Source organism: Sminthopsis crassicaudata, chromosome X, assembly GCF_048593235.1.
Source record: "Sminthopsis crassicaudata isolate SCR6 chromosome X, ASM4859323v1, whole genome shotgun sequence".
NCBI lineage: Eukaryota > Metazoa > Chordata > Mammalia > Dasyuromorphia > Dasyuridae > Sminthopsis > Sminthopsis crassicaudata.
The window spans coordinates 74,624,379-74,633,985 of record NC_133623.1 but is presented as its reverse complement, the minus strand read 5'-3'; the positions used below and the strand labels follow the sequence as shown (position 1 = coordinate 74,633,985).

The 9,607-nt window shown below is 39.9% G+C and overlaps 1 long non-coding RNA gene and 1 pseudogene across 1 annotated transcript; both read left to right on the top strand.

Moving 5' to 3' along the window:
• The first annotated feature begins 231 nt into the window (after positions 1-231).
• On the top strand, positions 232-4,524 carry LOC141548901 (structural maintenance of chromosomes protein 6 pseudogene; annotated as a pseudogene).
• A 394-nt stretch (positions 4,525-4,918) lies between these two features.
• LOC141548902 (uncharacterized) lies at positions 4,919-9,274 on the top strand. The gene is made up of 2 exons (XR_012484149.1): positions 4,919-5,232; positions 6,558-9,274. It is a non-coding gene; the product is annotated as an uncharacterized LOC141548902 (long non-coding RNA).
• Positions 9,275-9,607: the final 333 nt, after the last annotated feature.

The following is a 9,607-nucleotide window of genomic DNA, read 5'->3' as shown; positions in this document are numbered from 1 at the left end:
GATTAAGGGTGCGGTCACTGCGGTGAGGCTATTGCGCAGACGTATTCAAAAGATCCGTCCCTCCCCAATCTGGAATTTGCGCAGACGCAGAAGAAGCGCTACCGAAGTCTACTGGTGGGGCGGGGCGCCGCGGACAGCCGAACTCCAATACTCCTTACCTACCACACACCCCTTTTCGGGTTTTACGCAGTCGCAGAAGGAATACTATGCGGCAAACTGAGGGGCGGGATTGCCGCAAAGAGAGACTTCTGCGCCTGTGCCATCCAGTGCGTCAACCCCTCCACTTGTCCTCAATCCCTCTGCATGCACAGGAAGAGGCTTGTGGTAGTTCTGCAGTCAGAGATCGAGGGCTGGCTCCCTTCCTGATAGCTGCTTGGGCTGAGTGGTGAGGAGCATCCAGCCGGGAAAGCGGGTGTGGGAGATAGGGGCTCAGATTCCCCTGGTCGTGACAGGGAAAGCGTCTGCGTGGCGGCGCGCGTGTGAGTGTGTATGTGTATGTGTGTGTACGGAGCCTCCGGGACGCTGACTATTGTTGCCGCTGCCTCCGCCGGACCTTAGCGTTCCTTGCCCCTATCCCCCACTCCAGTCTCAGCCGTCTCTGCCGGACCTTAGCGTTCGAGGCCTCCCCTTGCCCGCTGCCTCTGCCGGACCTTGGCGCTACGCCCTCCCCCCCCCCCCCAGGTTCCCTCGGTGCCCGCCACTTGTGCCGGACCTTAGCGTTAGTGGCCCCCCTCGGTGCCAGCCTCCTCTGCCCGGATTTGGCGTTCGGGGCCCCCTGTTGCCGCCGCCTGCGCCGCGGCTTGGCGTTCGGGGGTCCAGTTGCCGCCGCCTGCGCCACGGCTTGGCGTTCGGGCCCCCAGTTGCCGCTGCCCGTGTCGGACTGTGTCATTCTCGGACTCATCGCATCTGCGCCTCTTTGAGCCGCCGCGGCCTCGGAGGTAGGTCGGAACTTGGCTTTGCCGGAAAAGAAAAAGAAAGCGGGGGTTGGCCGTGGCTTGGAGGATCTGAGCGGACTGAATAGGGCCGAATAGAGGGGGAGGGGGAGCGTCGGCGCTTTGGGCAGCCTTGGGGAGGAGAAGGAACTGTAGAAGTGAGGCGGGGAAGGCTCGCTCCTCTGCGGCAGAGAAGGCTCTTCTGTAGTGGACAGAATGTCTAAGAGAAAAGAGGACGATTTCCTCCCGGCTGCGTATCAGAAAAAAGCAAGGCCAGGGCCAAAGGGGGATTCAGAAGAGGGCCTGGAGAGAGGCTTCTCTCAGAGTGTGTCTCATGGAAGTTCTGCTTATCGGTCAGTGTCAGAGGAAGTTGGGATCATTGAAAGTATCCAGCTGGAGAACTTTATGGGCTATTCCAAGCTTGGGCCTGTGAAATTCGGATCTAATGTCAATTTTGTGGTGGGACACAATGGGAAAAATGCGTTGTTGAAAGCTCTCATAGTTGGTCTTGGTGGAAAATCGTTAGGATCGTCTTTGAAAGAGTTTGTGAAAGATGGAGAGGAGTCAGCTAACATCTCAATCACAATAAAGAACAGAGGGGAAGATGCTTTTAAGGCTGAGCTTTATGGAGACTCAATAACTGTGCACCAGCACATCAGTGTGGATGGGAGTGCAAGTTATGAGCTAAGAAATCATTCAGGAATCGTGGTGGCTAATACGAGAGAGGATCTTATTGCCATTCTTGAACATTTTAAGATACAGGTGGACAATCCGGTATCTATTTTGCCACACAAGGTGGGCAGGCAGATAATGAGGATCAGGAATGAAAATGACAGATACAAATTGTTTATGGAAGCAACTGAGCTTGAACAGATGAGAGAAGGCTACGCTAAAATTTTGGCGAGAAAGGTCAGAAGCCAGCAAGAAATAGAACAAGGAGCAGAGCAGCTCGAGGAGCTCCGCCGGCAGGGTGTAGAGATAGAAGAGCACTTTCAGACTATGGGTGCTTTGGATCAGAGACTAGAGAACTTAAAACAAGAGAAGACTTGGGCACTGGTGAAAGAAACTGAAAGAACAATTAGTAATATGATAAATGATATAAATGTTGAAGACCAACATACTGTCATATTAAATCATGACCTGGAGGTTTCCAGAGTCACATATAATGAAACATTACAGAGGTATATAGCCATTCATGAGAATGTGGTAAAGTTAAATGAAGAAGCTGCTATCTTGGAGCCCAAATACAGTGAGGCAAAAGAAATTGCTAAAAGAACAGACAGGGCATACCGTCAAGCAACAGCCTTCTATAATTATTCCCAGACTGAACTGGCCAAATTAGACAAAATTTCAGAGCAGCTTCATGACAAAATTGTAGACTTAAGAAAGAATCTGCAACTAGCAGAATTAGAAAAACAGAACAAAATCTCCACATTAAAGGAGAAGATAAGTAACTTTAAGAATCAAGAGGATTCACTTGTTCAAGAAATAAAATATCTTCATCAGTCCATAGAAAAAGATGATGAAGATCATTCTCGAATTAGAGAAGAAGAGACATTTGTGCAGGAAATACTGAATGAGAATCAAGAACATCTAAAGCATTTGAGAGACTATAAATCTGACCCACTAAAACGATTTGGACCCCAGGTTCCAGCCCTTCTGGGAGCAATAGAAGAGGCCTACAAACAAGGATATTTTACTCGCAAACCATTAGGTCCACTAGGAGCTTGCATTAGTCTCCGGTACCCTGAATATGCTTTGGCTATTGAGACCTGCCTAAAAGGCCTTCTTCTTGATTTCTTTTGTGACAACTCCAAAGATGAGCAAGTCCTTCAGGAGTTGCTGAAAAGGTTTTATCCCACAACCTGTGCTGATCGACCACAGGTAATTGTGTCATCCTTTCAGTGTGAGTTTTATGATGTAACAGAAAGAGCAGCTTGTCACCCAGAGTATCCATCTGTTCTTTCAGCTTTAGAAATTGATGAAGCTGTGGTGGCCAATACTTTGATTGACTTGAGAAACATAGAATCAGTCCTGCTAATTAACAGTGAGTCTTTTCCTACTGTGTATGCCCAGGGACGCCCCAAGAACTGTAACAGAATTTTGACTGTTTGTGGTGACCATGTTTTTGAGGGACGCTATTACACCCCTGAAGAACTGAGACCTATTTACTTAGGTGATATGGAAGGAGAAATAAGCATTTTGGAGAAAGAAGTGGAAAATAAAATGGCAAAGTTGTCAGAATTTCAAGAACAAGTGTGTGCACTTCAAGATGATATCAGGAAGAATCGAGAAATAATTGACAGTCATTATCGACATTTAAGAGAAATAAAAGGTAATGTAATAAATCTCTCTTCGGAAATAAGAGATCTTGAGGATGAAGAAGAAAACCAGTCAGTAGATCTCTCGGTTCTGGAAGATGAAGCTGAAGAAATTAAAGAAGAGATGAAAGAAGTTGAAAAAAAGATACAAACTCGAAGGGAAACGATGGAGAATTTAATGCAACCAAAAATCGATGCTGAACAGAGACATGAGGAATTTAGGCTGAAATGTAATCAAGTTTCAGAATTAGTAGAATCCCTCATGGAAGAACGAAACCAAACTGGTTTAGAAGTGACTGCTCAGCACCAGTCTGTGTTGCATTATCAAAATAGGCTCAGGCAACATATAGATTCTCTCCAAATAGTGAAGAATGAGCTGGCAATGAAAGAGAAAGAACTTGAGAGGGAGATTGCCCAGGCTAACTACATTTGTCCTGAACGCATAGAAGTTACAAGAACTTCTGATGTTCTTGACAGAGAAATTGATTTATTAACCCAGAGGATACAATCAGAAAACTACACCAACAAAAAACGAGAAGACATCACAAAGCAGTACCAGATTGCAAAAGAAAAATACCTGGATCTCAATGGTAAAATGAATAATTTGAAAAGCTTCATTGAAACACTGGATGAAATACTAGAACAGAGATATGAAACATACCAGAAAAGCAGAAAAAGTCTTTCTTTACAATGCAAGTTGTTCTTTGACAACTTACTGTCTCAGTGGTCCTTCTGTGGAGAGATGCGCTTTAATCACAAAAATGAGACTCTCTCTATAACAGTCCAACCTGGAGATAATGCTTATAGTGAGATGGGAGCCTTATCAGCAAACAGAACCTCTTTTACAAACTTTTTATTCATTCTTACTTTATGGTCTGTCACAGAATCTCCCTTCAGATGCCTGGATACAATTGATATCTACATGGACAGGAAAAGTAGAAAAATTGCCATGGACATGATACTCTGGGTATCACATTTCTACCAAAACCACCAAGTCATCCTGCTCAGTTCACAATTCATGACCACTCTTCCTCAAAGTCCACTTGTTCAAATACTGGAAATGCCAGAACTTGAAAGTGATGAGCAAACCCTGCCTTTAGAATCGGCCAATCCAAAACAAGATTGAATTTTTATTTTCATGTGATTGTGCTATCTACACAGTGTGGTATTTTATTTTGTTTTTCTTAAAATGTTTGCAGTGTGGTGTTTAAAAATCTCACTACTTTGAAAAGTATATTTAATATTTAAAAGTGTTTCAGAAAAGCAAAGTAACAGGAAAGAGTACAGTATAATTTCCCCATCAGACCTCCCCTACAAAGAACTAGAAAACACAGAAGACTGAATTCTGACCTGGAAATCCAAGAAAAAGAGCTCTTTGGACAATTGGGGTGGGGTCTTGGCCTTGTATCATAGAAGCATCTGGGGACTGAAAGAAAAAAAATAGACACTTGGACAGGAAACACTAGTAATGAGAGTAAAATTGTTTTCTGTGATATAACTGACTCTTTTTATTAGGCCACTGTTTGTGTTAAAGTATTTTGATGCTTGTTTTTCAATGTTAAGATAAATTTATGTATATTGTAAATTGGTAAATAATGTGTGTGTGTGTGTGTGTGTATGTGTGTGTGTTGATAGACAACTGATAAACATATATGACCACCAACCAGTGGAAAACTTGTAAAAATATCACCATTAACTTTTATTATCAGTGATCAATGAAATTATTTGGTAAATTTGTTTAGTCACCAATTAGAACTTGGGTGTAACTAGCTAATTCCCCAAACTGCCTGGCTCCAGTCTTCAACCTGCTTTTGGGTTAAGATTAACCCTCGCTCCTGTGTTCCTTGTACTTGTGACTCCATTCTCACATCGTGTTTGCTTGAAGACATTGCTGATCTACTGACAAGGATTTGTAGACTTGCCAGCCAACCACCATTTTTGGAGACATCATTCAGAAGTGAGTGGAGTCATGCTTATTGGTAAGTCCTAAAAAATCAGGTTGGTATTTTGTTCCTAGTTGGGTTGATGTTTGTTTTGCCTAAAAGATAATACACAACACCCCCCCACACACACACATACACAACACACACACACACACACACACACACACACACACACACACACACACACACATATATATATAAACTAGGGGTTGTCATACAATATGACTTTGTATACCTTATCTGGCCCAATACTTACTTTGGTATGGCCCAGAAACTTAAAATTGTTTAAATGTAGAATCTAGTATTCTTCCATATTTTATGCAGAGAAGACCTAGATAACATGGACTAAGGCATCTCTTTGGGACAGTATTATATGAATGCCACAGGGGACATGATAAGCACAAGGTATTGAATTGGGGGGGGGTCACAAAAAAGATTGACTACTAGAGAATGGGCAGTTGCCCCCAAAATGATAAAGGAAGATCAATTTTTTATTACATTCTTAAGGATGATTTGATCTTGGCGGGGGGGAGATATCTATTTCCTCAGAAAAGTCCTGAAAGGAGAAAATGGAAGTACAGAAAGATGTTGGATTTTCAAATTTCTTAAAAAAAATTCAGCATTTAGGTATGATGTTAGCACCAATATATAATTATAAGGAAAACAGACATTTTGAATGGGGATCAAAACAGTAGTATGCATTAAAACAAATGAAAGAGTCAGTATAATATCTTATTTCCTGTGTTCCAGTTTCTTCAAGCTTCTTTTATAGACTAGAAGTTAGCTATGAAAGAGATGTTATGACTTGGTTTTTGTTGATCAAGTCAAAGGGAGATAATGAAAAGGTTTACATGCCAGAAGAGTTTAGGACCAAAAAGATGACTGCTGCCCTCAGAATAAACTATTGTGGGAAACTTGTAGACCAGGTGGGGAACCTTTTTTCTCCCAAGGGCCATTTGGATATTTATAATATCATTTACAATCCTTAAAAAATTATCAACTTAAAAATTAGCCTACAGTATATTTAGTCAAACATTTAATTAACTTACCCCTAATGTGATGGCTGGAACTTTGACTGTCTTGGCAGAACCAGACCAAGTGATAAGGCCTGATGTTTGCCACACTGATAAAGACCAAGGACTAGATCCAAGGTATATTTCCACAATAGGAACACCAATTTCGGTATTAGCATGTGCTAAAATCATCCCTAATAAACTTATTGGAACTACTACCATTCAGTTAGTACAAATGGCTAAAACTTCATGAGAAGATAGCTGCCCATTCACTGGTGAACCTGGTTAATTGTTTGAAGACAAGTTATATGCAATGATTCCATACAGATTTCTTTTTCTTTTTAACAGATGTTCAAGTGCTGTGATTTCATCATTGGTGCCTTCGTGACCCTATTGCTGCTCATCGTTGCTTATTTCATTGCACATTCTTTCCTACGTATCACCTCAGTACCTTTTTGCAGCCCCTTGCAACCAAGAATGGCTTCACTCTTTGGTTGCTTATTTAATATCCAACTGTTCCTGTAAATCACAGTTGTGACAAGCAGAATACATAAGGATACAAAATACTGCCAGCATGACATTGGGGACTGCCACCTTCTTAGATACCCCATTGAAAAAAGAGGGGTTACAACCTTTAGATTTGCCTGAGGCACAAGAAATCCTCACCAAGATGTCACCGTGATCATTTAAATCTCATCGAGAGGTGGTGCAGGCAATCAAAGACTTAAGCCACACCTGGCTTAAAGAAAGACATGATGGACGTGATAGTGATTACCAGACTGAAATTGCAGGGCATTGGTTTGAGTGGGATATTATTAAGATGTGTTCTCTTATATTAGTTCTTGGCTTGGTCTGCAGAGGACTTGCCATGAGAGAACATGGGACAAATGGAAAGACCTATTGTCCTAATATTTAAAACATATTTTAAAATGTATTAATGCTATGTGTAATATTGATGCTTATGTGTACTATATGTTCTCACCCTAAGCAATGAAAATATTGAGTGTTGGGAATCACAATCAATTAGTGATTATACTACTTTGCATAGACTATCCTAGATGACTGCAGGGATAATCAGCAGCCAAAGGGTGAATGTAGTGAGAATACATTTGTTGCCTTGATATTTAACTGATTCCATTTTTAATAGGTCTCTATTTTGTGATGAAGTGTTTATATGTTTGTTTTTTGTAACTTCTCTTTAAATATTAAGATTAGCATATTATTGTAGAGGTTGGTAAATAACATGTTTGTGTTCATTAATAATTGATAAATATGTGTGACTTCCCTCCATATAGGACAAAACACCAACAGGAAAATTTGGTAAAGAAGCTTACCTTCAACTTCTGTATTCAGCTATCTGTCAAATTAATTAGTAAACAGGTTACCAGCTTCTAATAAGAATTTGGACATAACTAGCTTATGCTTTTTGCTAAAACTAAAAGAAATCTATTGGAGGGCCTAGCCCTCAGCCTGCTCTTGGATGGAGACTGAGCCTGGTATCCGTGTTCCCCATACTTGAGATTCAGTTCTCCTTCCCAGGACCCACACCCACATTCACTTGAAGACAGTGCCAATTAACTAATGTTGATTTGCCAGCTTGCTAGAAGAGAAGGAACTATGTTTTTGAGTATCAGTACAAGATAAATTTATTGGTAAGCACTAGGAAATAAGGTTGGTGATTTGTTCCTAATGGGGTTAATGTTTTATTTTGTAATATTTAATGTAAACCACAGTGACCTGGTGTTTGACAAACCCAAAGACCCAAGCAATTGGGATAATAACTCAGTATTTAATAAATCTTCTGGGAGTATAAAATACTTGGAAATAGTGTAATAGAAACTAGTCATAGACTAACATCTCACAATTTATACCAAGACAAGTTCAAAATGATTTAGACAAAAATGGTGATATCATAAGCACGTTAGGGAAGCATGGAAAAAATTACCTACAGTTTTATGGTTAAGGGAAGAAAAGTTCATAATCAAAAAAGAGCTAGAGACGATCACATTAGGTAAAATGGATAACTTTGATTACATTAATTTAAAAAAGTTTTTGCAGAAGCAAAACCAATGTGGCTAAAATTAGAAGGAAAACAGGAAACTGGGGAAAATGTTTTTACAAAAAATTTCTTTGATAAGGATCTCATTTCTCAAACTTATAAGAACCTGAGTCAAATGTAAAAATAAAACCCATTCCCCAGTTGATACGTGGTCAAAGGATATGAACAGGCAATTTTCAGAAGAGGAAATCAAAAGTGTTAATAGTCATTTGAAAGAATTCTCTAAATCACTAATAATTTTTAAGAATGGAAATTAAAGAAACGTCAAACCTATCAGATAGATGACACTTGCTGGAGGGGATGTGGGAAAATAGGGACACTTATTACAACTGTGAACCAGTTTCAACTAATGTGACAGAACTATGCCCAAATTGTTGTCTAACTGTACATACCTTTTGACCCAACAATACTGTTACTAGATCACAGAAAAAGAAAGGGACCTGTTTGTACAAAAATATTTATAGCAGCTCTTTTTTGGTGGCAAAAGAATTGGAAACTAAGTAGATATTCATCATTTGGGTAATGGCTAAACAAGTTGTGGTATATAACTATGTAATGCAAAACTGTTGTGCTATAAAAAAGTAGGATGCTTTCAGAAAGACCTTGGAAGACTCATGAACTGATGAAGTAAGAATATTGTTTGTGGTAACAGCAATATTGTAATGATAATCAACTGTGAAACATTTAGCTACTCTGATCAATACAATGATCCATAACAATTCCAAAGGACTAATGAAAAAGTTCTGTCCACCTCCAGAGAGAGAATTGATGAACTCTGAGAGAAGATTGAAATGTATTTTTTCATTTTATTTTTCTTGCTTTTTATTTATTTATTTTTTCTGCAACAGAGTTAATGTGGAAATAATGTTTTGCATGACTTTATATGTATAATGGATATTGTGTTTCTTGCCATATCAATGGGTAGGGGGGAAAGAACTTGAAACTAAAAATTAAATATATATATATGTGAATGCATGCTATAATAAATAAATGTTGATTGTTAGCATCTAGAAGTGTAAGTCTAATTCATGTTACTGTCACATTAGTTCCTAATTCTAACTGCACTGCATTCCATTGGAGCAGAAAGAGCTCCCAAGTGATCCCTATACTAGAGGTGATTGTCAAAAGGGAAAGTCCTTGTCTGGGTACCAGATTTATATTTAACAAAAGTCCCATGGGCCAGTCAGAAATGTTAGAGAAAACAAGCCCCTTAGTGCGTTTGATTGCTGTGAATAATATGCCATTACAAGGGGAGCCAGTTCAATATTTAAGTTTTGTTGACTAGAGAAAAGCAGGAAAGGAGAGGGAAGGGAACATGATATACATATTAGAATAAAAC